This window comes from Chlorocebus sabaeus, chromosome 8 (genome assembly GCF_047675955.1).
Source record: "Chlorocebus sabaeus isolate Y175 chromosome 8, mChlSab1.0.hap1, whole genome shotgun sequence".
NCBI classification, from domain to species: Eukaryota; Metazoa; Chordata; class Mammalia; order Primates; family Cercopithecidae; genus Chlorocebus; species Chlorocebus sabaeus.
Window position 1 is genome coordinate 96704112 of NC_132911.1, and position 27810 is coordinate 96731921.

The following is a 27810-nucleotide window of genomic DNA, read 5'->3' on the forward strand; positions in this document are numbered from 1 at the left end:
CTTTTTACCACTAGAAGTTCCTTTGATTCTAATAACTTCTATTTTCCTCTTATGTTAAGTTTTTCTTTAAATATTTAAAAATACAATAACTGATTACATTTTTTGCTGATAGTTCTACCGAATCTATCATTTATAGATCTATTTCTATTGACTGTTTTTCTCTTGGTTATGAATCACACTTTCCTGCTCTGTGGCATGACCAGTAATTTTTACTAGATGAGGGAACTGTAATTGTTACATTGTTTAATGTCTAAATGTTATTTTATTCTTTTAAAACATTTGGGGCTTTTTGTTGAGAGCAGAAAGAGAGTTAAAATCAGTGTGGTCAGGTTTTACTTAAGTTTTTTCTAGGTTGCATCTAAGCAACCTTTAACCTAGGGATAGATCAGCCTACTTCAAAACATTATCCCCAATGGGGCCTCAACTAAATGCCCTAGTTGATTATGAAGACATGCCATTCTGAGTGGTCAAAACCTTAATATTTCCCCACTCTGTGTGAGCTCACAGAATTGTTTTATTGGTGAATTTGAGAGAAGCAAAAGGGCTAGAATGGCTTGACCCAGCAGGGTAAACAGCAGCTCCACACAGCCAAAATGCCTACCCAATGACTCCATAAGGCAGGAGGACTCCCAGCTTCATGGATGTCAGAGACATGAAGGGATATCAGAGAAGGAAAGAAGCCACACTGGCTTTGTCCAGGTAGGTAAGCAATGGCTCCACACAACCAAAAACTCACCCTACAACCCTGCCCAGGCAAACAGATACCCTCTTCCAGAGATCTTGGAGAAGCAAAGGGGCTATGCCTACTTGACCTGGGAAGGCAAGTAGTGGCTCAGCACAGCCAACAAATCCACCCTACAACCCTACTCAGGCAGGGAGATTCCTGCCTCTATGCATTTGAAAGAAATGTAGGCACTAGTCCTGCTTGATCCGAGAGGTCAAACAGCCACTCAGTTCAGCCTAATGCCCATCCTGGGGTACCACACCCAGAGGGAAGCAAGCCCTCATCATGCATTCCTAAGGAGCATAGCCTCAGGTCCCACCTGTCCAGAACAGTAACTCCACCTAACCTTGCAGCCTGCACCCTTACCCAAACGCAGATCCCAAATAGCAGAATTACCCAGACAAGGAATATGTCTTATATCTGGGCTGACCAGAAGCCATTGCAGTATCCAGCCAGCAGCTCCACCTAACAAGAAAGCCTGGTCAGTGGTCTCATCAGTCAGCAGAGCCCAGAGAGTAGCATTATCTGATATCAGAGCAAAGGTAGTGGCCCAGCCAACTAGAGAATATACAAATTCTCTTCAGGGTCATCACCAGGTGGCCCTTCATGAATCACAGGCTAGACAAAATAATGAAATTCTATCTGTGTCGAAGAACTGCTGTAAATGTGAGAAGAGAGGGCTGTCTTCTCAAATGTACAGACCTATCAAGAATCACCTTAAATGTAAATGGATTAAATTTTCCAATTAAAAGACTTAGAGTTGCTCAACAGATTAAAAAAAAAAAAAGACCCAATTGTATACTGTCTGCAAGAGAGTCACTTCACTGTCAGGGACACAAACAAACTAATAGTAAAGTAACAGAAAAAGATATTGCATGCAGATGGAAAGCAAATGAGAGGACAGTAGCTATACTTATATCAAATAAAACAGACTTTAAATTTTAAAACCATAAAAGAGACAAAGAAGGTCATCATATAATGATAAATGGGTTTTTCCAGCAAAAGGATGTAATGTTTGTAAATATATATGCACCCAACATTGGCGCATCAAAATAAATAAAGCAAATATTAGTAGATATAAAGACAGAAATTGACTCCAACACAATAATAGCACAGGACTTCAATACAACACTTACAGTAACGGACAGATCATACAGACAGAAAACTAACAAGGAAACATTGAATTTAAGCTGCACTCTAGGCCCAAAGAACCTAACAGATGTTTACAGAATATTCCAACCAACTGCAGAAGAATATACATTCTACTCAACCGCACGTGGAACATTTCCCAGGATAGATCATATGTTAGACCACAAAACTAGTCTTAATACATTTAAGAAAACTAAAATAATATCAAGTATCTTTCTGACCACAATAGCATAAAACTAGAAATCAATAACAAGAAGAACTTTAGAAACTTTACAAATACATAGAAATTGAACAACATCCTTCTGAAAAATGAATGGTTCAATGAAGAAATCAAAAGGGAAATTTATTTATTTATTTATTTATTATTCATTTATTCTGACACAGAATCTCATTCTGTCACCCAGGCCAAAGTCCAGTGACGTGATCTCAGCTCGCTGCAACCTCCGCCTCCTGGGTTCATGCGATTCTCCTGCCTCAGCCTCCTGAGTAGCTGAGATGACAGATGCCTGCCACCATACCCAGCTAATTTTTGTATTTTAGTGGAGACAGGGTTTCTCCATGTTGGCCAGGCTGATCTTGAGCTTCTGACCTCAAGTGATCTGCCCACCTTCGCCTCTCAAAGCTCTGGGATTACAGGCATGAGCCACTGCACCCGGCCAAAAGGGAAATTTAAAAATTTCTTGAGACAAATAAAAACACAGCACCTCAAAACCTATGGGATACAGCAAAAGCATTTCTAAGAGGTAAGTATACAGCAATAAATGCCAGCATCAAAAAAGAAGATCTCAAATGAACAATGTAACATTGCACCTCAAGGAACTAGAAAAATGAACAAATGAAACATATAATCAATAGAAAGAAGGAAATAAAGATCAGAGCAGAAATAAATACAATAGAAACTTAAAAAAACTAAAATTCAGAAAGTCAACAAATGAAGAGTTGGTTGCTTTTTGGAAAGATAAACAAAATTAACAAACTCTTAGCCAAACTACATTTTTAAAAAAGAGAAATGACTTAAATAAATTAATGATGGAAAAGAAGGCATTACACTGAAATCACAAAAATGCAAAAGGTCACAAAAGATAATTATGAACAATTATATGACAACAAATTGGATAATATAGAAGAAATGGATAAACTCCTGGAAACATACAACCTACCAAGACTGAATCATGAAGAAATAGAAAATCTGAACAGAACAATAATAACTAACCAGCTTAAATTAGTAATAGAGTCTCTCATCAATGAGAATCCCAGGGCATGATACCTTCCCTGTTGAATTCTACCAAACATTTAATAAAGAACTAATACCTATTTTATTAAAATTATTCCAAATAACTGAAGAAGAGGGAATACTTCCACACTCATTCTATGAGACCATAATTACTCTGATAATGAAATCAGACAAGAATGGAACAAAAAAAAAAGATAACTACTCTGATGATTATAGATGCAAAAATCCTCAACAAAATACTAGCAAGAGCACATTAAAAATACCATTAATTATGATCAAGTGAGATTCACCCCATGATGCAAGGATGGTTCAACATATGCAAATCAATAAATATTATACATCACATTAACAGAATTAATGACAAAATCCGTATGATCTTTTCAACATATGCAGAAAAAACATTGGACAAAATTCAACATCCCTTCATGATAAAAACCCTCAAAAAATTAGGTGTAAAAGGTACACACCTCAACACAATGAAGGCCATATGTGGCAAACCCACAGCTAGTATACTGAATGTAGAAAAGTTGAAACCTTTCCTCTAAGATCTGGAACAAGATGAGGATGCTCACTTTTACCACTTCTATTCAACATAGTAATGGAAGTCCTAGCCAGAGCAATTAGGCAAGAGAAAGAATTAAAAGGCCTCCAAATTAGAAAGGAAGAATTTAAATTGTGCCCATTTGCAGATGACATTATCTTATATGGAGAAAATACTAAAGACTCCACTAAAGCTGCAGGATTTGAATTCAACACACAAAAATCAGTAGTATTTCTTCCTTTTTTTTTTAGACAGAGTTTCACTCTGTTGCCCATGCTGGAGTTCAGTGGCACAATCTTGGCTCACTACAACCTCTGCCTCCGGGGTTTGAGCAGTTCTCCTGCCTCAGCCTCTCAAGTAGCTGGGTCTACAGGTGCATGCCACCATGCCTGACTAATTTTTTGTATTTTAGTAAAGATCAGGTTTCACCATGGTGCCCAGGCTGGTTGAACTCCTGAGGTTAGGCAATCCGCCTGCCTCAGCCTCCCAAAGTGCAACGATTACAAGCACGAGCCTCTATGCTTGGCCAACAAAAATCAGTAGTATTTATATATACTAAAAGCAAACTATCTACAAATGAAATGAGGACAACAATCCTATTTACAATAGCTAAAAAAAAATGGAACACTTAGTAATATATCAAACCAAGGAGGTGAAAACTCTCTGCAGTGAAAACTATTTTAAAAAACTGATTAAAAAATTGAAGACATAAGTAAATGGAAAAGTATTCCATGTTTATGAATTGGAAGAATTAATATTGTTAAAATGTCCATATTACTCAATCTACAGATTCAATGCAATTCCTGTCAAAATATCAATCACATTCTTCATAGAAGTGGAAAACAACTATTTTAAAATTCATATGGACCCAGAAAACACCCTGAATAGCCAAAGCAGTTTTCAGTGAAAAAGAACAAAGCCGCGGTGGCTCAAGCCTGTAATCCCAGCACTTTGGGAGGCCGAGGCGGGCGGATCACAAGGTCAGGAGATCGAGACCATCCTGGCTAACACAGTGAAACCCCGTCTCTACTAAAAAATACAAAAAACTAGCCGGGCGTGGTGGCGGGCGCCTGTAGTCCCAGCTACTCGGGAGGCTGAGGCAGGAGAATGGCGTGAACCTGGGGGGCGGAGCTTGCAGTGAGCCGATATCGCGCCACTGCACTCCAGCCTGGGGCACAGAGCAAGACTCCGTCTCAAAAAAAAAAAAAAAAAGAAAAAGAACAAAGCTAGCGGCATCACATTACCTGACTTCCGAATATACTATGAAGCTACAGTAACCAAAACAGCCTGACATTGGCATAAAAACACAGAGACAATGAAACAGAATAGCAAATCCAAAAATAAATCCATACACTTACAGCCAACTGATGTTCAACAAAGGTGCCAGGAACACACAATAGAAAAAAAGCGGTCTCTTCAATAACTGGTGCTGGGAAAAGTGGACATCCACATGTGGAAGAATGAAGCTAGATTCCTATCTCTTGCCACACACAAAAATTACATCAAAATGAATTAAAGACTTAAATGTAAGACCTGAAACAATAAAACTGCTAGGAGAAAACAGGGAAAACATCATACTGGACACACATTGGATTGAGCAAGGATTTTTTGGGTAAGATCCCAAAAGCACAGGAACAAAAGCAAAAAATAGACAAACGGGATTCTGCTAGAAGCTTTTTAGAAGAGGAAAAAGCAGAGGAAATAATCAATAGAGTAAAGAGAGAACCTACAGAATGGAAGAAAATATTTGTAAACTATGCATCTGACAAAGTGTTAATCCCCAGACTATAGGAGGAAGTCAAACAATGCAATACAAAAAAATACCCCAAATAATCCCATTTTGAAAATGTGTAAAACACCTGAAGAAACATTTCTCAAAGGAAGACATACAAATGGCCAACAGTTACATGAAAATATCATTAATCACTAGGAAAATGCAAATCAAAACAACAAGACAGCACCTTACACCTGTTAAAATGGCTATTATCAAAAAGATAATTAAAAAGTAACAAATGGTATGGGTGTGGAGAAAAGGAGGACTCCTACACACTGTTGTGGAAATGTAAATTAGTACAGTCATTATGGAAAAGAGTTTGAAGGTTCCTCAAAAAAAAAAAAATAGAACTACCATATGATCCAGCAATCCTACTGTTGAGTATATATTCAAAAATAAATAACATCAGTTTGTCAAAGAGGTATCAGCACTCCAATGTTTACAACAGCACTATTCACAATAGCCAAGAGATGAAATCAACTTAAGTGTCTATAAACGAATGAATGGATAAATAAAATGAAGAATATATATGGAATAAAATACTATCCAGCCATAAAAAAGAATGAAATCCTGGCACTCATGGCAACATAGATAAATCTTGAGGACACTATGTTATGAGAAATAAGCCAGGCACAGGAAGACAGCTACAGCATGATTTCGCTTACATGTGGAATCTAAAGAAGTTGATCTCATAAAAGTAGAAGGCAAAACGGTGGTCAACAGAAGCTAGCAACGGAAAAGGAGGAGGGTACAGGTAAATTTTGGTTAACAGTACAAAGTTACAGTTAGAAGGAATACATTCTGGTGTTCTATTGTAGATTAGGATAAATAAGGTTAACAATATCGTATTGTGTATTTAAAACTAGCTAGGCAAGAGAATTTTGAATGTTCTCACCACAAAGAAATGATAAATATATAAGGTGATGGATATGCTGGCTAAATGCCCTGATTTGATTTTGCACAATGTATACATGTATCAAAACATCTTACTATACCCTGTAAATATGTATATTTATTATATCTTAACAAAACAAAGTTAATAAATAAAAAAATTAAATAGCCAATGAGTGCTAACTGTGGTGTAGGTACTGTCAAAGGCATATTTACATATGATAAATAATTTTTAAAGAAGTTGGCCAGCTGCAATCATTACCCATTATCCTATGTTGGGCCCAATTTATGTATGTCACCTGATTCACTACCTACTGCACTCTCAGTCACTTGCCCAATGGACAGCACCAGCCATTACCTTCAACTCATTTTCCAATACCATTGATTGATGTGGCTTCCTCTATAGTGAAGATGAAGGCACAGCCCTGTCACCACTTTCACAGCTACAGCAATATCTACACCATGACCCATGGAAGCTCAGTTCCTCCTGCCACCTCCAGATTCCAGTGAAGCCACAAAGCATGTAGCGTAGGATCTAACTTCCCCAACAATCGCCTACTGGGGTCAGGGGACACAATCTGAAAGTATAGCAACAGCAACATACCATAAGGTGAGCTTTGACCAATGTGAAATGAGAGATAGGAAGATGTTGGCAGATAAATTATTTTGCTTCTTCAATCTAACTGACTCGTCCTGTACACCCTGTCTGGAGATGCTTCACATGACTAAGCAAGAGTCTGTGTTTGCTCATACAGCTGTGGACAGCTTAGTGACCAACTTACAGTTGTTTTTTCCTCCTTATGTACCATACAGGTATGTATATAGATACATATTTGTTCAAAGATTATATGCATGTGCAGGCATGGATATTCATTCTAGTATTAGCATGTGCTCCAAGAGGTAGCTATATATATTAAATTTAGTATATAAAATACAGTTAATTGTCAATTATTTTAAAAAGTACTAAAATATGTCCAGAAAAAAGCAGCATTTCTAATTAAAAATAGAAGCAAAGAATAGAAAATAAAAAGAAAAAATATGTCCTAACTTAAATAATATAACTAAGAACTAAAAATAAAGTTACTTTCCCAGTGAAAATATGCTCTGGGCAGAAAAAAAATGACTAAAATATCAAAATGGAAAATTAGAAAGTGGTCTACTTAATAACAAAGGCTAAGTCTTAATGAAAGTCTACTACATTTCCTGGGATAATTTGATGATATACAGAAAATAATGAGTAAATTATTTCTCAAGTGTGATATATCTAGGAAATAGATCAGTGAAACAAAAAGAGTAATATCACAGCATACAAACAGAAAATTCACATATAGACGGAAAAAATCACAGTTTACATTGCATTCATGTTTAAAATCAAACATCACTTTTTCACATTTTGAAGATTTCCCCCCCTAAATATGGAAAGAAAAACAAGTCAGAGCTTTAATATAATATTTTTTTTCCAACCTGGAACAGCTGCAAAAAACAAATCTTTCTGGAGATAAGCTTGGTTATAAATATCAACATTCCCTTTAAATAAGGGAGTCCAGTTTTCATACCATCTGCCTCTTTCTAAAAGGGAAAAAGTATGAAAATCACAAACCAGGACATTCCCTTTCAAATAAAGCATTTAAAAATGAATGTAGTAAAAAGGCTATGAACTACTCTGAACTCCTATCTTTAAAATTGCCCTATTTAGCTCATATCAGAAAATGGGATTTTTTGAAAGCAAACAACTTTTATTCAATGAATAAACTGCTTAAAGCAATTAATATTTTTAAGTGTTGTTTTCTAATTTTTTCACATTACTGGCCATAATAATAATCTTTGATTGAACCATATTTCTCCTTTATGTGTCATACTCCCTTTTACTTTTTATTTTTTATTTTATTTATTTGTTTGTTTATTTATTTATTTTTGAGACGGAGTCTCACTCTGTTGCCCAGGCTGGAGTGCGGTGGCGAGATCTCGGCTCACTGCAAGCTCCGCCTCCCGGGTTCACGCCATTCTCCTGCTTCAGCCTCGGGGTAGCTGGGACCACAGGCGCCCGCCACCACGCCCGGCTAATTTTTTTGTTTTTGTATTTGTAGTAGAGACGGAGTTTCACCGTGTTCGCCAGGATGGTCTCTATCTCCTGACCTCATGATCCGCCCACCTCGGCCCCCCAAAGTGCTAGGATTACAGGCGTGAGCTACCGCACCCGGCTCATTTATTTTTTTAACCACAAGTGTCACCTCTACTTTTTCTAAAAGTTTTTTAGAGCCTAAAGACCGCCATGTTACCTCTTCCAGTACAAAAATTTAATTATTAACAGACTGGACTTTTAATACAGATTCTATCCTCTGCAAAAATCCTTCCTATGCCTCTCTCAACAGTGTTTTTTGTTTGTTTGTTTGCTTATATACTTAAGTTTGGACTTAATCTTAAAGCCTTCTTTCGTGGCTGGGCACGGTGGCTCATGCCTGTAATCCCAGCACTTTGGGAGGCCGAGGTGAGTGGATCACCTGGGATCAGGAGTTTGAGACCAACCTGGCTAATACGGTGAAACTCTGTGTCTACTAAAAATACAAAAAATTAGCTGGGCATGGTGGTGGACGCCTGTAATCCCAGTTACTTGGGAGGCTGAGGCAGGAGAATCGCTTGAACACGTGAGGCAGAGGTTGCAGTGAGCCGAGATTGCACCACTTCATTCTAGCCTGGGCAATAAGAGTGAAACCCTGCCTCAGAAAAAAAAAAAAAAAAAAAAAAAAAAAAAAAAAAAAAAAAGGCTTCTTTTTTCTTTTGCCCTTCATTATTTTTCATTCTTTGTTAATGGCCTTGTGATTGAACATTTAAATTTTTCACTGTACCATATCATTACTATTTCAATAATGAAACCCATAAACTACATCCATTACTTAATTCTTTAAAATATTCCCAAGAAATAATTAATACAAGATGATTTACCAAATAGAGCAGTCCGGAGGGTCTTACCGGTTACATCTAACGTAAAGGAATACTAAGTGTAGTAACACTGAGATCACTTGAGGGATAGTAGAAGAAAAATGAGACAGGAAAAACATGTCATCTTCTATTTTAACAATATATGTGTTTAGTCAATTCCCTGAATTACAGTGATAGGATTCTGAAAGGCTACTGAAACAAACGCACATAGGGAGCCCTGACATAATTAATTCTCCTTTTCATATTCATTCTCTCCCTTATTCTTTTTCTCATACACATAAAAACACACTCATGTACTGCAAACAAAAAAAAACAAAACTGAATTTTTAATCAGGAGCATTTATAGTAAAGGCACAAAGATTATGCTTACATTTATCCTTCATAGGAAGGATAAATGGTCCTTCATAGGACCATTTCTTATTTTTTAATTCACTTTTATTCTGTTTTAGCTATGGACCACCTAGGTCTTTAATTATAGAAAACAAAGTTGCTCTACAAATGGCAAATGACATTTAATTGCTTACTTGGAATGCTGCATCTTGAGTAAGGAGGAAGGAGAGAGAGAAATTTCGCCACAGTAATGATCAACAACATTTAATCTCTAAGTATTTAAAACAAATGATCATTTTATGGCAATCAATATTTCCTCCTTCTCATGATTAACGTAGATATTATGAAATGAAGTGAACAATGAGATTATCAGTGTTGTAACAGAAAAGTTGTTTTACCTTATACCTATCAGCTAGTTTAAAATATTTAAAAGCTCTTTTCATATTAAATTTAGTCCACTGTTTATTTCCTCACTTCCCTGAACAAGAATGCAGGGATCTTTGTTTTTACACTGAAGAATCTCAAACAATAAGGACAATGTCTGCACATAGTATATACTCAACAGACATTTTTGAGTAAAAAATTATCCAAAAGACAATTACATTAAGTTGAAACATACATATTTGATGTTTAATTATTGTAAGCTTAATTGCAAATGCTTTGAGTTTTCAAATATAAGCAATTATTAAGTTTAGCCCAGTGCTGCCTCCTTATATATTCTGAATTTGACCTAATGGTTTCTCTGTGCACAGTAAACTGTAACCAGGTCTCTCTGTGCACAGTGAACTGTAACCTTTCCATGTGTAAACAGACTGCAACAGACTTTTGTGCCAATCACTGAGTTTTGGCCAAAGGTGGCCAACTGTTCAAACCAGGCTCAAATGAGGTAAACACCAAGCTGGAACCAATCTGGCTGTTTCTGTACCTAATTTCTGTTTTCTGTACATAACTTTCCTTTTTCTGTCCATAAATCTTCCACCACGTGGTTGTGCTAATCTCTCTCTCAGCTTATTCTGGCTTGGGAGGCTTCCTGATTAGAGAATTATTCTTTGCTCAATTAAACTCGTTAAATTTAATTTGTCTAAGTGTTTTCTTTTAATGTTATATTTTATGAGAATCTGAGCCTGATAAAGGGTAGGTTAACTCTTCCCTACTTGTTTCCCTTCTGATTTTGGTCCTTTTTGGTGGTTAACTAAGATAGGCGTATTTAGGTACAGTAAGAATACCTATCTCATATGGCTAAGTTGTAATGGTTAAATTAAATAATTTATATTAAGTGCTTCTCACACAGTAGGTGCTCAATAAATGTTATAATCATCATTACATCATGCTGATTTAATTGATTACTATTGAGGCAGTATGCAGTCAAGGAAGGAAGGAAGGAAGGAAAGAAGGAAGGAAGGAAGGAAGGAAGGAAGGAAGGAAGGAAGGAAGGAAGGAAGGAAGGAAGGAAGGAAGGAAGGAAGAAAGGAAGGAAGGAAGGGAAGGAAGGAAGGAAGGAAGGAAGGAAGGAAGGAAAGTTGATCTCACACTCATTTTTGAGCTCCATGTATTTAAGGTTCTTAGGATATAAGAATGGTCTCAGAATACACTAAACCTATAAGAACTTAATTACATATACAATGTACAATTTCTTCTATTATTTGATCATTTAAATATCTTCTATCATCAGCTAAGTGGCTTCCACAAAAGTATCTTTGGATTATTTTTAAAATGCCAAATTATGTATGCTATCTTATTGTTCATACATGTTTGAAACTCTGGATTAGTAGAGCAACAATTACATTTAGAAAGTAAATCTTTTTATATACACTGGTGTATCCTGAGGACAGACCTTTTTAAGAACAGAGTGCTGTGGTGTATTTCAAAATGGTTCCTTTTCCCCTCCCCCAGGAATTTTTGTCAGATATTTACTGTGAGAACCTACTCTCACAATATGTATGTATTTACATACTTAATACACATACGTATGTACATACAAAGGCTTACACATTAGTCCCCATTTTTAAAGCTGCAAACTTAATCTCTAATCATTGTGGGAATTTGCAAATTATCCTCCAGTCTAAGAAAAAATTTCTCAGGTAAACACTTCTACAATTCTTTATTCTGTATTCTCTTCAGGAGTTGTAAACTTCTTGATGTTTTTTCTACTAAGTCTGTAAGTCACAATTCCTCTTACATACCCACTACATGCATTGTGCAGGTCAATACTGTTCCTCTTACTAGAGCAATAGCCTGACTTTAGATAAAACTGGTTCTGCCATAAAAGCCTCAAACTTTTAATTTCCAATGATAAGTTTAGCAACTCAAATATTTAAAATAACCCTTGTTCTAATACATAATGGCAAATAAGAAATACAATTTTAGAAAAGCCTTTATAGTACACTCCAACCAATATCTTCCAAAACCTTTAAGAAAATGTCCACAAATATTCTACTTTTCTATTTTCTTTTTGAATATTAAACTTTAGTATAACATCATACAGGTCTCCCTCCATAACCATCGGGGATTGGTTCCAGGACTCATGTGGAAACCAAAATCCACAGGTGCTGGAATCCCTTACATAAAATGGTGTAGCATTTGCATTAACCTATGTTGTACATTCCCCTGTATTCTTTAAATCATCTTTAGATTATGTATAACATTTAATACAATGTAAAAGCTATGTAAACAATTGTTTACTGTATTTTTCTGTTATTTTTATTGTTGTATGACTACTTTTATTGTTTGTTTGTTTGTTTTATCCTTAGTGGTTTTGATCTGCAATTGCCTGAATTCATGGATGCAAAACCCCTTGATATGGAGGGCCAACTGAAAATTTTTTACTAAAAAATCTATCATCTAAAAAATATATCATAGACTTCCCGTTTCCATTTCTGTATGTAAGGAGCTTAGAAGTCACCACTCCATCCCTTTTCCAAGTAAAAAATTAAACAGACTGAAAAATCAGCATCCTTTTTGGATTCTTAAGAAAAATGAGGACACAGAGCACAATTCTGACCCTCAAGATTGGAGAAATAGGCAAATGCAGAGAGTCACAGCTTACCAGTCAGAAACCCGTGAGTGGAAAGTGTCAAAGGAACCAGTGGTCTGGTAGAAAAACATGAACTGTAATTGACAAATTGCTAGAAGCTCAGGATGAAAAAGTCTGAATTAAAAACTCTAGGGGAACCAAGACAAAGAAGGACTCCCACACTCTGTGAGTTTCACCACCAGGAGCTCAACTAGCTTCTCACAGTAAATATCTGAGAAATATTCCAGTGGGAGGGGAAAAGGAACCATTTTGAAATATGCTATAGCACTCTGTTATTCTTAACAAGATCTTTCCTCAGGAGAAACTAGTTAATCAAAGGCAAACTTGCTGGGTACTGTCAGAGCCTAACTGACCTGGGGAATGGTAAACCCCTAACTCTAGCCCACTCTAGCTTTCCATGTGGAAGAAGAGAAATACTCAACTCCAGGCCACTCTTGCCATCCTGTCTTCACTAAAGGGGGGAAAAAAATGGAGAAACACTTGTGAAGCTCACAGTCCAAAAGCCAATTCTCACTAAATGACTAAGACCTAATAATAGGACTACAGAGTATACCACCTAGCCCCATACGTTACCACCGTGTTACTAGAGGCCTATTTACAGCAGTTCCTTTTACCCAGTACATCATATCTGGCTATCAAGAAAAAAATTACAAGGCATACTAAAAGGCAAAACAAAAAAACAAAACAAAGAAAAAAACAAACAAAAAAACACGATTTGAAGAGATACACAAGCATCAGAACCAGACATGGCAGGGATGTTGAAATTATCAAACTGGAAACTTAAATATGATTAATATGCCAAGGGCTCTAATGGATAAAGTAGACACCATGCAATAACAGATGGAGAATGTAAGCAAAGCGATGGAAATCTTAAGAAGGAACCAAAAGAAATGCTCGTGATCAAAAACACAATAGCAGAAATGAAGAGTGCCTTTGATGAGCTTATTCATAGATTGAACACTAGCTGAGGAAAGATCGCTAAGCTTGAGGTAAATCAATAGAAACCTCCAAAACCAGAAAACAAAGATAAAACACACACGCGCGCGCACACACACACACACAGAGAGAGAGAGAGAGAGAGAGAGAGAACAGAATACTCAAAGATTGTGGTACAACTCTAAAAGGTATAACATATGCATAATGGGAATATCAGAAGATGAAGAAAAAGAGAAGAACAGAAGAAACATTTGAAACAATAATGACTGAGAATAAATGTCAGACACCAAACCATAAATCCAAGAAGCTCAGAGAACATCAAAAATGATAAATGTCAAAAAAAACTACACCTAGGTATATCATCTGAAAATGCTTTTAAATACCTTTTACCTGGATATCTTATACTCCTTTAAATCAGTACAAAGGTATGACAGTCATTAATTCAACTCATTAATCTTACAATTCCCCTTTCCCTCTGGATAGAAGGCAATACTGCACTTCATAGTTCCCCATTCAAAATTTAGCAATTTGCTTTGACCAGTGAAACTCTAAATGCTAGTACATAATGAGCCACACTCCCCTCCCACTGCTGCAGTTATCATGGAAGTATATTTGGATAAAACCTTCAATATCTTGGGTCCAGAACTGTCCTATCAACTCACTTTGGATATGTAGTTTGTGTGTTGTGTTAAGACATTGAAATTTGGGCTTGCTTTTTCTACAGTATAACCTGAGCTCCTCTGACTGATACAAAGGGTTACTTTTCTCCAAAAGCCTTTCATAAGTACGACATAGTCTGATTTAAATGCTGCTTTTCCAAGTGATGACAGCATTCTATTCATACTCTTATTATAAAACAATACTATAGTAAAATGGCTGCTGGAATTATCCATTTCCTTTGTTAAACTATACTCCTGAAGGTAGGAACTGTTAATGCCTAGCTCTTAGTAAGTAGTTAAAACACATTTACTAGATTCACTGATCATTCATGCATTCACTCATCAAGGGCCAGGGGCCACTCCGGGTTACTAGAGATAGAGTGAAAACAGAGCAAACGAAAATTCCTGCCTTCATATGCCTTGTATTCTTATGAGGGATAATGATAATAAGCAAGACAAATAAGTGTAAATACATAGTTCAACAGACAGTGACAAAAATCATAGAGCAAAGAAAAAATATAAAGCGTTGGATGGTCATCAGGTAAGACTCCATTTAGAAAGTGAACTTTTAATAAAGACCAAAAGAAAAGGAAGGAAATTGGTCAAGCAATTGCTATATATGGATGAAGAACAATTCAGTAGAAAGAATAGCAAGTGTAAACATTCTGAGATGAGAAAATGCCTGGCATGTTAGAGAGCAAAAAGGAAGGCAGTATGCCCAGGGCAAGAGGATGATGATGAGAACAGTTAAAGATGAAGTTAGAGGAGTAACAATGGTTCAAGTATTGTAGAGACATTTAGGCCAGTTTAAAAGCTTTATTTAGATTTGATGTTGAGCAAAATGAAGAGCTATTTAAAGGCTTTGAGTAGAGTGAGGAGTGGGAAAGAACAGTAAGCGATTAGGTCAGAGATAAACAGAGGCCCATATTCTTCCATTTTATGTCATATTTCCTCTCTCCACAATACATGAGAAAAATGGATGTATCAACTTACTAAGAAATATTGCTGAGTAAATGATATTTTATGATGATATTAATCTGTTCATTACTGAATATGCAGGACAGTGATTAAAACCAATAAATAATTACCAAAATATTGCAATATACCAAAGTATAATGATGCACTAAACATCAAGACAGACCAAGCATTTAATGTAGCAACAAATCTTAATAGACAATTGATAATACTAAACATTTAACAAATAAATCAGTTATAAATGTATGGCTTTATAAATGTTACTTCATTTATTTGGATTTGCTGAAATATCACAAAATAAATACAAGTAAAAACATTTCCTTATTGTGATACTGCCTTCCATAAGAAAACACTATGCTTGGAACCCAGATTCATTGCCGGAAGAAAACAACCCAAAGCAATAAGTACAAAGTGAAAGAAAACAAACCACAAATCAAAACACCTTTTGCAAAATGTTCAAATAAACACACCTTGCGTTGTGTCTTTGATGCTGCCAAGTCTAAACTCTGGAGAGCTGCCAAGGGGTAAGATGTTTCCAAAGCCAAGGTCTTTAGTTAGGTAGCTGTGCTTGCATTCCTGGCAAATTCAATTCCAAATACCAAAAATAATATTCTTGGTGATTTTTCTTACTGAAATTCAAAACAAACTATATAGAAATAGTAAATGGATGATCTCCAGTTCCCTAATTGTCCACAAATTTAAATCACAGGGAAAACATTTCCAAAAGGTGTTTCTTGGTTTGCTAACTGTTATTTATTCAATCTGAATACGTTTCTATGTGAAATATAATTGGAAATTGTTGCATATTATGCCCCATTTTAACAAGGCACATTCTCATATTATTATGAAGGCTCTGAGAAGTACTGTAACAGAAAAATCTATTTAAATTTATGTGACCCAGTGTGTCTTAAACAATTATCTGAAAAGTAGCAGGAGATGCTTCTACTGTTTTCTAAAGTCAAGCATAAATGTAAAGAGACTGATATAAAATTATTTTGTTATTTTAATTTGCACAAGGCTGACTTAAAAAACAATTATATTTATTCAGTCTTAAATGTTTAAGTATATGTTACTTTCTAAATGCCCATTTTAAAAGCAGCATGGAATAACAAGCAGGTAATGCATGATTTATTCATTTTTGTACAGTGAATATTTACCGAATACCTATTAAATGCCAGGCAATGAACTTACGTCTAGTTTTGCACTGCAATTGCTCTCATGTGGATAAGAATATAAAATTTAAATATTTCCAAACTGCTGTCTAATAATAATACCAAATCAAAATTTAACCCCAACTATTCGGGAACACAAGCTTTACTTTACTAATTCTAATGAGATAATTAATAATAGCAATTTGGGGGTTGCTTTTAAATAGTGTTAACAATACAAGTCAAGAGTAATAATATGAAAGAATAATCTTTTTTAACAAAGGTGCTACAAAATAATAAAGTTGGACCCTTACCTCACAGCAAACACAAAACTTTATTCAAGATGAATCACAGAACTAAATGCAAAGACTAAAACTATAAAACATTTAAAGGAAAACATGGGAATAAAACTTTATTACTTTGAGTTAGAAAATAGTCTCTTAGATACAGCACCAAAAGCACAAGCAACAAAATAAAAAACAAATTGAACTGCATTAAAATAAAAATTTTGTGCTTTAAAGAACATGACCAAAAAAGCGCAAAGACAGTCCACAGAATAGAATACTTGCACACCATATATATGATAAAGGTCTTATGCCCAGAATATAGAAAGAACTCTCACAGCTCAACATAAAAGATCCAATAGTACAATTTTTAAATGGGCAAAATATTTGAACAATTTTCCAGAGAAGGCATACGAATTGCCAAAAAGCACATGAAAAGATGCTCAACATCAGTAGTCGTTAGGAAAATCCAAATGAAAACCATAATGAGATACCACTTTACTCCTAGTAGGAAGGCTATTTAAAAAAAAAATGCAAGAGGAGATGAGGATGTGGAGAAACTGGAACCTTCATACATTGCTGGTAGAAATGTAAAATGATACAGCCACGCTTGGAAAAATTCGGCAGCTCCTCAAAAATCCAAATACAGAGTTACTGCGTTACCAGCAATTTTACTCTTAGATATATATATCCAAGAAAAATGAAAACATCTCTGCACAAAAACTTATGTACAAATGCTCATAGCAGCATTATTCTTTTTTTTTTTTTGAGACAGAGTCTCACTCTGTCGCCCAGGCTGAGTTTGCTGCAAGTTCCTCCTCCTGGGTTCACGCCATTCTCCTGCCTCAACTTCCCAAGTAGCTGTGACTACAGGGGCCCGCCACCACGCCCGTCTAATTTTTTGTATTTTCAGTAGAGACGGGGTTTCACCGTGTTAGCCAGGATGGTCTCGATCTCCTGACCTCGTGATCTGCCCGCCCCGGCCTCCCAAAATGCTGGGATTACAGGCATGAGCCACCGCCTCCGGCCATAGCAGCATTATTCTAATAGCCGAAAAGTAGAAACAACTCATGATGAACAGGTATATAAATGTGATATATATCGATATGATGGAATATAAAAAAGAATGAAATACTGATAATGCTGCAACATGGATGAACCTTGTAAACATGTGTCTAAGTGAAAGAAGTCAGTCACAAAAGTCCACTTGATACATAACTTCTATTGTTCCCTTTATATGAAATGTCCAGAATGGGAAGGTCAATAGAGAAAGAAAATAGATCAGTGGTTGCTTAAGGGGGCGGAGGCAGAAGGGATGGGAACTGACATAATGGGTACAGAATTTCTAGTTGAGATAATGAAAATATTCTGAAATTAGATAGTTGCACAATATTGGGAGTATTCTAAAAACCCCTGAATTGTACACTTTAAAATGGTAAACCTTATGATTGTGAAATATAGCTCAATAAAGCTGTTATTACAAGCACCATAAAAATACAAGTCTACAGTCCTTATCTAAAATGTTTGGGCCAGATATGTCTTGAATGATTTTAGATTATAAAAATGTAATAAATCCCATCTACTATAATTACGTAACACTCCTGAAAGGATGTGGGGGAAGCACATTAATACTTCATAGAAAAATCTTATGCCTACTAATTACGTAAATAGTCCCATGTCATTTCAAGTCTGGTTTTTGTCTCAATTAAGTTTGTAGAAAACTTGACAAAGTTTAATTCTGCAACTTGTGGATTTTGAAAATGCAAGTGATGGGTGTTAGGAGCCTTATTAATGATGATGGTTAATATTAGTAATAATAGCAGCTACCCATTTGTTGACTAGCAACTAATGTGGCAAACACTTTGGTAAGCATATCACATATCATAAATTTTCATAACATTTCTGTGTGATAGGTACAATTTCCCAACTGAGGAAACTGAGTTTCCTAATGATTAACTGACTTGCCCAAGCATGCAAAGTTGACAGGGAAAGGAGCAGAGATTTGAGCTCAAATCTATCTGATCATAGAGCTTACTTCTCTTTCCTCTATGTATTAGAGTATGTTCAGACCATTCGCCAGAACTACAGACTCTACCTCTGTAAAACGGAGTAAGAGCCTTTTTACATACACATACGAGTATACATAAGCATATATACATATATGTAAGTAGGTATATAAATATATATGTATGTAGGTATGTAAATATACATATATGTATGTTTATGTGTACATACACATATACACATATATACATACACATATATATGTGAAGTAAGAATGAAACAAAGTATTTTTATGAAAATGTGTCAAATATAAAGGTCTACATAAATATGAGACAACATCATCTGAATAACTATTTTCATTTTATATCTAAATCAAGGTTCAAAGGGGATATGTATTCAGTCAAATTCTACAAAGGCATTCCAAACAAATGTATTAATTTTATTAGAAGAAATGCTAAGCATTAATTTAAACATTGTTTTTAAATATCTAAGCAAAGAAAATCTAAATATATTCAAGTGGTCTATAACTAAACTATCATCTCAAGCTTTCATAAAGTTTTTATAAGTCATATGTAAGAGTGATGCAGTATGCAAGCATATACATTATGTTTTGTCTTAAAACAGTTCTATCTACTGAGAAGCAAAAACAGATTACGTGTTTACTTTATAAGTAACTTCTTAATATTCTAAAAATGTTAATGATTTACGTTTATTTAACAGCCTGCTCACATAAGTTTACCTACCACATAAGTTCCTAGAGTAACTAGAGGATTGTTTATATATTCCCCCTAAAAGGAAAACCTATGCATACCTCTATACAACTTTTATTCCATGAAAGTATAATCATAGAATAAAGAATTTTAGAAAGTGTGGTACAGTATTTGAAAAAGCTTCAGAACCATTTTAAAATACCAATTTGATCATGTTGCTCTCCATTTGAAAACCTGAAATGGATCCTCATTGCCTACAAGGTGCAAATAGTTTTGCGTGTCATATAAGAGGCTTCTCAGCCTTTGCCAGCAGGTTCATACTGCCTCAACTCTAGCCACTTTTCTCTAGATTAGGCCCCAATCACTAAACTTCTTTTGATTTTCCACCACAAGAACCCATTGACAGCTTAATAGCTTTACAAATCTTGTTATACTTATTTCATTGTTGCTCAGCCCTAGCCTTGTCTAACTTGAATTCATAGGCACCCTTCATGACCCCATTTCAATCAATTACGTACTTTCTCTGTACAATTCACCTATACCTGCTAGACAAATCTTTGGTTATCTGATTGATATGTAACTCACTTATTAAATATTGTACATACTTATCTCTATAAACATCTAGAATTTTGGCATATAATGGCATCCATTATTTCTTATTATAATATTGAAATATTTTATTTCATCTTTGGAAATAAAACTGTAAAATATGTACATGAATTTTGTTTCGTTTATGGAATAGAGATGGAAAAGAGAAGATGTGGATTACAAAATGCAAACAATAATAGATTCCTGAGGTTAACATTAACCCATATTAGACCAAAGAGATGCTGGGGTAAGTCAAAAGTACAATTTTGGCCAGGTGCGGTGGCTCACGCCTGTAATCCCAACACTTTGGGAGGCTGAGGTGGGCAGATCACCTGAGGTTGGGAGTTCGAGACCAGCCTGACCAACATGGAACAACCCCGTCTCTACTAAAAATACAAAATTAGCCGGGTGTGGTGGTATATTCCTGTAATCCCAGCTACTCGGGAGGCTGAGGCAGGAGAATCGCTTGAACCAGGGAGGCAGAGGTTGTGGTGACCTGAGATCGCCCCATTGCACTCCAGCCTGGGCAACAAGAGTGAAACTCCGTCTCAAAAAAAAAAAAAATACAATTTCATATTTTTCTCAAAATATTTGACAATGTTCTTTTCACTTGTTTAAATACCAGAATATGCTTTAAGAGGTTATGATCAAAGGGCATTTGGGATAAAACATAGATTACATGGCTTTGTAAGATAGCAACAATTAACTGAACATTGGTAGTTTCTGTTTGTTAGCGCTCAAAAAAAAAGTACCATGGGAAAGGGGGTCCCAAAAGGGAACTGCAGATGACTGAAGGCCCTGAACTAAGGTATGCTATGGTAAAAGGCAGGTGGAAGAAAGGCAAAAGCCCCACTCTACTCCCAGCTATGTAGCCTTGGGTAAAAGTTACTTAGTCTCTCTGTAGGATGAGGCAAGTGGGAGAGAATAATTTCTTTATCCCTAAAGAAGTTGAACAAAAACAGGGTCCATTTAGGCTTAAAATTGTGCGTTTTTCTGAGGAGCAAGTCAATAGCTTTCCTTGGTTTCTCAAAGTGGTAAATGACACCAAAAAGGTTAGTCATCCTTGCATTAAAAGGTAATGTTTCCCCATCTTGTCAGGTATATATATATATACCTAGTGATATTAAAGCGGAAAAAGTGTCGTTCAAGACATTACAGGTGCTACCTAACCAGAGCCAACACAGAATCAATAATGAACAGACGAGCGAATTTCCTCCCCATTTCTAAATAACCCAAAGATTTAAAAAAAAAAAAAAAAAAAAATCACTAGGGAAATTTGAAAATACTTAAAGCTGAATGGCAATACTTATACGTATTTATAAATTCAGATCATATAGACAAAAACATTAAGAGTGTAATCAATAATGCTTTACATTTGTGTAGATCATAAATGATACTTTCACAATCAATTATTCCTCATTTTTTAGGGCATATCCTAGAGGCTCCACTTTATAGATAATAAAACAATTACGAGAGTTATTGCCCAAGGACAAACATTTCTTAACCCTGCCGGTATCCGGACTTGTAGGCCCATGCTCTTTCCAATGTTAACAAGCAGTACAAGCTTCCTTCCTGGGGGTTTACAGGTAAACCTGGCAGAGGGAAGTAAAAGATTTTTACCTCTTTTGTGTTTTCTTTCTGGAATGTACTTTGTCTCTGAATCATTGGCAGACAGAGTATATGAGCAAACAAAGGGAGATTTGAAATGGTTATCTAAGGTTACCATCTCATACCATACTTGTTGATCATTAAGTATGAGACGAGTGAAGCAAAAACAGCTCTACAGGTTTAGCACACCTCTCCACAGTAGAGAATGAAAGGGAGATTATACATTGGGGCTCCTCCAGCAATAAATTGCTTCAACTTCTTCAGGAGGCTTATTAAACTCAAACAAGCAGCAGAGAACTCCAAGTAGAAGAAACCTGATCTCCAATCCCCTTTTCCTAGACATCCACGTGGACACCAACATCTGATGGATTCAGGAATTCACCAAGCTCCAAGAAAAATACCCCCGCCCCCCAACCTCACCACTACCAATAAAGTCACCTAGTCCTGTCTGAATCTCTTCTCTGCAAATGTTTTGGTATGCAAATACTCGTCCATTAATAAGAGGAAGCAGGAGAAAGAGTGGAGAGGAGTACCACGGGAAAGGGGGCCCCATAAGGGAACTGCAGAACACACAGAGCTGCACAGAGAAATAAGCGGCCGCGAGTTATCGGACATCACAAAGGAGCCAATCCCGAGCGGCGTGGAAGACCTTGGAAGATGGGCGGGCCTAACGTGTCCAGGGCCCAGCGGCTGGCGCCAGACACGCTGGCAGCGCGGGAACCGCGCGTTCCTTAGCAACCGCAACGGGCACGCCCACCGAACCTAGCACCCTCCATCCCCCACCCCGCAGCCAGCGCCCTGCTCCTCGGGAACGGGTCCTTCAGTGATCATCGTACCTACTGGGTTTCCTGGACTCCGGGTTTCTCTTGCAGAGCCTCCCTCCGCCCAGCCCGCCCAAGTGCCGCTCCCAGGGACGGAACGATCGTCTCCTAAACGCTTTAGGGCTCGCTAAGGAGGTGCGCCCGTTTTCATTCCCGGACCCCGAGCTTCCTGGGCAGGGTCTCCCCAATCCCCTCGCACTCGCCGGACACACACCTCAGCTCTGCCAAGGCAAGGGCCGACAAACTTCGTGTCCGGTGGGAAATGTTGCTGTCCACGGTCCTGTCACTCAGGGGCAGGGGCGGGACGAGCCAGCCGCACACCCCTACACTCAAAGGGTGAGGCGGAAAAGAGGCGGGGCTATGCCCGCGGGGGCGGGACCAGGCCCCAGCCTGCTCTCGGATTGGTCGGCCTTTCTCCCGCCTCTACGCCGGTCCAGGACGCAAAGGCGCTGGACCTGAGGCCTTTCCCTCAATTTGATGCCACGCTGGAGTGCTAATACCTATCTCACGAGGTGACTGTAGAAATTAAAAATAAAGGCTGTGACTTGTTTTGTAAATATAAAACGGAAAACTATGTTATTTTGATTACTGAACCCTCCCATCTCACATACACACACTCCCCAATTCACAGGATCATCCGTAAGAAGCATCCCTAAGTGGAAGGGTGCACTGTCTGTGCAAACAATGAATTCATTGCACAAACAGCAAAAAAGAAAAGAATCGTTTTATATTAACATTAACCAGAGATTAATAAATTTAGGAAAGACTGCAAAAACATGACCTACAATTAAGATTTAGGAACCTCTGTTTAGGTACTCAATCTTCACATCTACAAAATGGGAATGAAATATTAAGATGTTAGTTATTTGAAAAGTATTCGAATATTGAATGCTTTATACATTATACTCATGTAATCCTTACAAAACCCACTAAAAGTATCCACAGCCTATGAACAATGAAACACAGGCTAAGAAAGACTAGATTTATTCAATCTAAGTGCCTGCAGTCATCATTTTTAATATTGTGGTAAACTAAATCTAAAATTCCTTCAAAAAATTATACAACCTCCAATTTAATTTTTATCTTGCTCACATAAAAGTCACCTTCCTCTAGGCCAGCCCCATCATATCTTTTTTCAAAAGCCCTTGAGAAAGAAAGTAGCATACAAAAAAAAAAAAAAAAAAAACTGAGACAAGTATAAATAGACTAACCAGAAGGCTTTCTGAAATCTCACAGGATATTATGGCCAGGAATTGAATCCAAAATGTAATTTTATTTTCTGTCCTCCTAAATCATTTTCTGGTCTCCAGTTCCTCTCCCAGAAATAAAGGTAGAGTTAAATGAGATTATATTAATACACTTAACCAGATTACTTATGTGTGTGGCTTTAAAATAGTGAAACTCTTTTTCCTTCCATATTAAACCAAAACCCAGAAGGGTTTATCTTGTCTGATACGGTTGTAGTAAGAAAAAAAAAAAAAAAAAAAGAATACCTCTGGACAAGTGCCTTGAGATTGAATTAAAATGTTCATCATACTGTGATGCAATTGTTGGAATAAAAGAAACCCATTCCAATTACAAATAATTTTACACTCTTGACCTCCTGAATTTCCAAATTCTTCTACAAGCTTGCTAAATGTGAATAATTCTCTATAAAACTTTCCTGATTTGTATGACTCAGAGTCCCCATTTTTTTTTAACCTTTTAAAAATATTTCTTTTGGTCAGGCGCTGTGTCTCATGCCTGTAATCCCAGCACTTTGGGAGGCCAAGGTGGACAGATTGCCTGAGGTCAGGAGTTCCAGACCAGCCTGGACAACATGGTGAGAACCCATCTCTACTAAAAATACAAAAATTAGCCAGGCATGATGACGGGCACCTGTAATCCCAGCTACTCAGGAGGCTGAGGCAGGAGAATGGCTTGAGCCTGGGAGGCAGAGGTTGCAGTGATCCGAGATTGCATCATTGCACTCCACCCTGGGCGACTGAGTGGGACTCCATCTCAAAAAAAAAAAAGAAAAAGAAAAAAAAATTGGTTTTAGACTAAAAAGAAAGAGTTATGATTATATATTAATAAGTATATAAATAAAGGCTGTAAGATTTAAATACAAGTGGTGAATGTACCTTAGTCCATTTTCATTACATATTTAAAGATGTACAGGAAGTGCATTTGTTTGAATATTCTCACATATATAAGATATTATAATTTAAATAAATGTATTATATGCATGTAAATGTGTAATCATTGAAATAAACACAGCTGTATACTACCCATATGTAGAGCTCCAGATGTTTGAAGCATGCACTCAAATTTCTGGAACTTTACACCTTGGTGTCTAGTTAAACATCCAGTAGAAAATATATTCTATATGCATAGGAATACATTTTAAAACTGTATCTATTGTTTCAAAATAAGAATGGAACAGCAAATAAGGAGTCTCCACCACTGCATTTCTTTTGTGACCCTATTTTTATGAGATGAGCTAGTCCTAGCTAATTGTTCTACAGTTTGCTAATCTACAAAATGGGCACCAGCCAACTTACTCTGTATGAATTTAAATATTGTAAAGTTGTCTTTCAAGTGTTTTTCAAAATAATTAAAATCCTAAATATTTCTAATTAATACTCCCAAGTAGAACATAATTTCAAGGGTGTAGTGCCAGCTATTTCTTTTACAAATGATATGTAGATAAAAGAGATATATTGTAAATTTTGGAGTAGAAGAGTCTCATGCTATTCAAACCTCAATTATTTATTTTTTACCTCATGTCCTACTATAAACCTTGGAACATGTATAATTTGAAATCCTTCCCTAGGCCCAAATGTATATTACAAGAATTTATGAAGAACAAACATAATTTATACAATAAATAATTATATCTTAGGAACACTGAACAAGAAGTAAATAGCTTAATGTCAAATTAAAACCTCCAGATGTATGTTATATGCTTATTTCTTTACCATATAAACACATATATTATTGACTTACATTTCTAGCAAGTTGAAATATAAACTAGAATCTAATAATTGTGTGTGCTAAAACCTTTGTCCTAGATGAATATGCAGATTGCTTGAAATTTGAAAAAAAAAATCTATTTGAATCATTTGCAAAAATTTGTTTTAGAAACCTGAAGCTCAAATATCTTAACAAAATTATGATTCTGTCAAAAGTGAATGATGCATATTACTTAATCTTATTCAGCAGTACTTTGCCCTAATTTGTAAGACAAAATAATTACCCAACATGACTCTCTGAGTAGTTTGGATCGCTTAATAGATCAAATACAGATATTGTTATTTCCTTTCAATCATCCTAGGACAATATCAGGGAGGCAGTTAGGGCGAGTTTTGTTTAAAACACTTAAAGCAATGATTTCTTGTGTAAGTTCATTTAAGAAAGCCCTGTGATCCCCAAAGTCTATGCTTGAAAGGTTTGGTTTTAACTTATAGTACTGTATTTTAAACCACTTAATAAAAACCGGAAAATGGGTATGCTTTTCTTACAGAGAAAATTCCTTTTGAAAACTCAGAAAAAGTAATAAAACATAAAAACATTTTCACTGACTTGTATATTATTTGAATTTAGAGTTACATAGCACTTATGTAGAATGAACTCCATGGAAAGGATGCAGGACAAGCAAGTTCAAAATTGAGGCTTAGGCTGGGTGAGTTCTTGGCTTTGACAGGAAAGAATTCAAAGGCTAGCTGATGGTGATAGCAATTCTTATTAAACTAAGAGTATACATCAGCAGTATAGGTACTGCTTGGCAGTGTGCTCGGAGTAGCAGCTCAGAGGCAGTTCTGCACTCATATGTACACTCAATTTTATATATGCAAATTAATTGGTGGTTTGCAGAAATTTCTAGGATGAGGATGATAACTTCCAGGTTGTAGGGTCATTGCCATGGAATGGGGCAGTAAATTCTGGGTGTTTCCATGGAAATGGTAACTCACATGGCACACGGGTGTGCATGTCTTATGGGGAGGTGCTTCCCCCCAAAACTGTTTTAGCTAGTCCTCAGAGTCTGCTTTCCAAGTACGGCCTACGGAGTTGAGTGCAGCCTCCTACCTCAGAAAGCACGGACCTACGTTAAAAAATGCATAGTTCAATGCTTGTTTGCCTTTTGAAGATTTGAATTCAAAATTGTCTCTGAAATCAAGAAAAACATTATCTCAAAATATTCTTCAGATATAAGAACTTACATAGATAATTATTTCATAAGTGGAAGAAAGATGGAGTCACATATGCAAACATATTGATATAATTTCAAATGTGTAACTGCCAGCCATTTCTCTCATTTTTTTTTTTTAATTACACTTTAAGTTCTGGGATACATGTGCAGAAAGTGCAGATTTGTTACATAGGTATACACATGCCATGATGGTTTGCTGCACCCATCAGCCCGTCATCTACCTCAGGTATTTCTCTTAATGCTACCCCTCCCCTAGCCTCCCACTCCACCGACAGGCCCTGGCGTGTGATGTTCCCCTGCCTGTGCCCATGTGTTCTCATTGTTCAACTCCCACTTATGAGGGAGAACATGTGATGTTTGGTTTTCTGTTCGTGTGTTAGTTTGCTGAGAATGATTGTTTCCAGCTTCATCCATGTCCCTGCAAGGAACATGAACTCATCCTTTATTATGGCTGCGTAGTAGTCCATGGTGTATATATGCCACATTTTCTTTATCCAGTTTATTATTGATGGGCACTTGGGTTGGTTCCAAGTCTTTGCTATTGTGAATAGTGCTGCAATAAACATACATGGGCATGTGTCTTTATAGTAGCATGATTTATAATCCTTTGGGCATATACCCAGTAATGGGATTGCGGGTCAAATGGTATTTCTGGTTCTAGATCCTTGAGGAATCACCACACTGTCTTCCACAATGGCTGAACTAATTTATACTCCCACCAACCGTGTAAAAGTGTTCCTTTTGAAAAGTGTCTGCTCATATCCTTCACCCACTTTTTGATGGGGTTGTTTGTTTTTTTCTTGTAAATTTGTTTAAGTTCCTTGTAGATTCTGGATATTAGCCCTTTGTCAGATGGATAGATTGCAAAAGTTTTCTCCCATTCTGTAAGTCGCCTGTTTACTGTGATGATAATTTCTTTAGCTATACAGAAGCTCTTTAGTTTAATTAGATCCCATTTGTCAATTTTGGCTTTTGTTGCAACTGCTTTTGGAATTTTAGTTATAAGCCTTTTCCCATGTTTATGTCCTAAATGATATTACCTAGGTTTTCTTCTAGGGATTTTATGGTTTTAGGTCTTATGTTTAAGTTTTTCATTCATCTTGAGTTAATATTTGTATCAGGTGTAAGGAAGGGGTCCAGTTTCAGTTTTCTGCATGTAGCTAGCCAGTTTTCCCAACACCATTTATTAAATAGGGAATCATTTCCCCATTGCTTGTTTTTGTCAGGTTTGTCAAAGATCAGATGGTTGTAGATGTGTGGTGTTATTT

At 36.5% G+C, this 27810-nt stretch overlaps 1 protein-coding gene across 7 annotated transcripts in view; it reads right to left on the bottom strand.

The window, feature by feature from the left end:
• Positions 1-22702, bottom strand: part of TRIQK (triple QxxK/R motif containing) — a 70097-nt gene extending 47395 nt beyond the window's left edge. For 2 of the 7 annotated variants that reach the window (XM_008001069.3, XM_008001067.3), the window contains exons 1-2: positions 22565-22702; positions 15658-15816 (exon numbers count right to left, since the gene is read on the bottom strand). The gene's annotated coding sequence lies outside the window, so the exon portion shown is untranslated. Of the gene's footprint in view, positions 1-15657; positions 15817-22365 lie in introns of all 7 variants that reach the window. The other 5 variants (XM_008001070.3, XM_073018199.1, XM_008001068.3 and 2 more) reach the window with 5 other exon arrangements.
• Positions 22703-27810: the final 5108 nt, after the last annotated feature.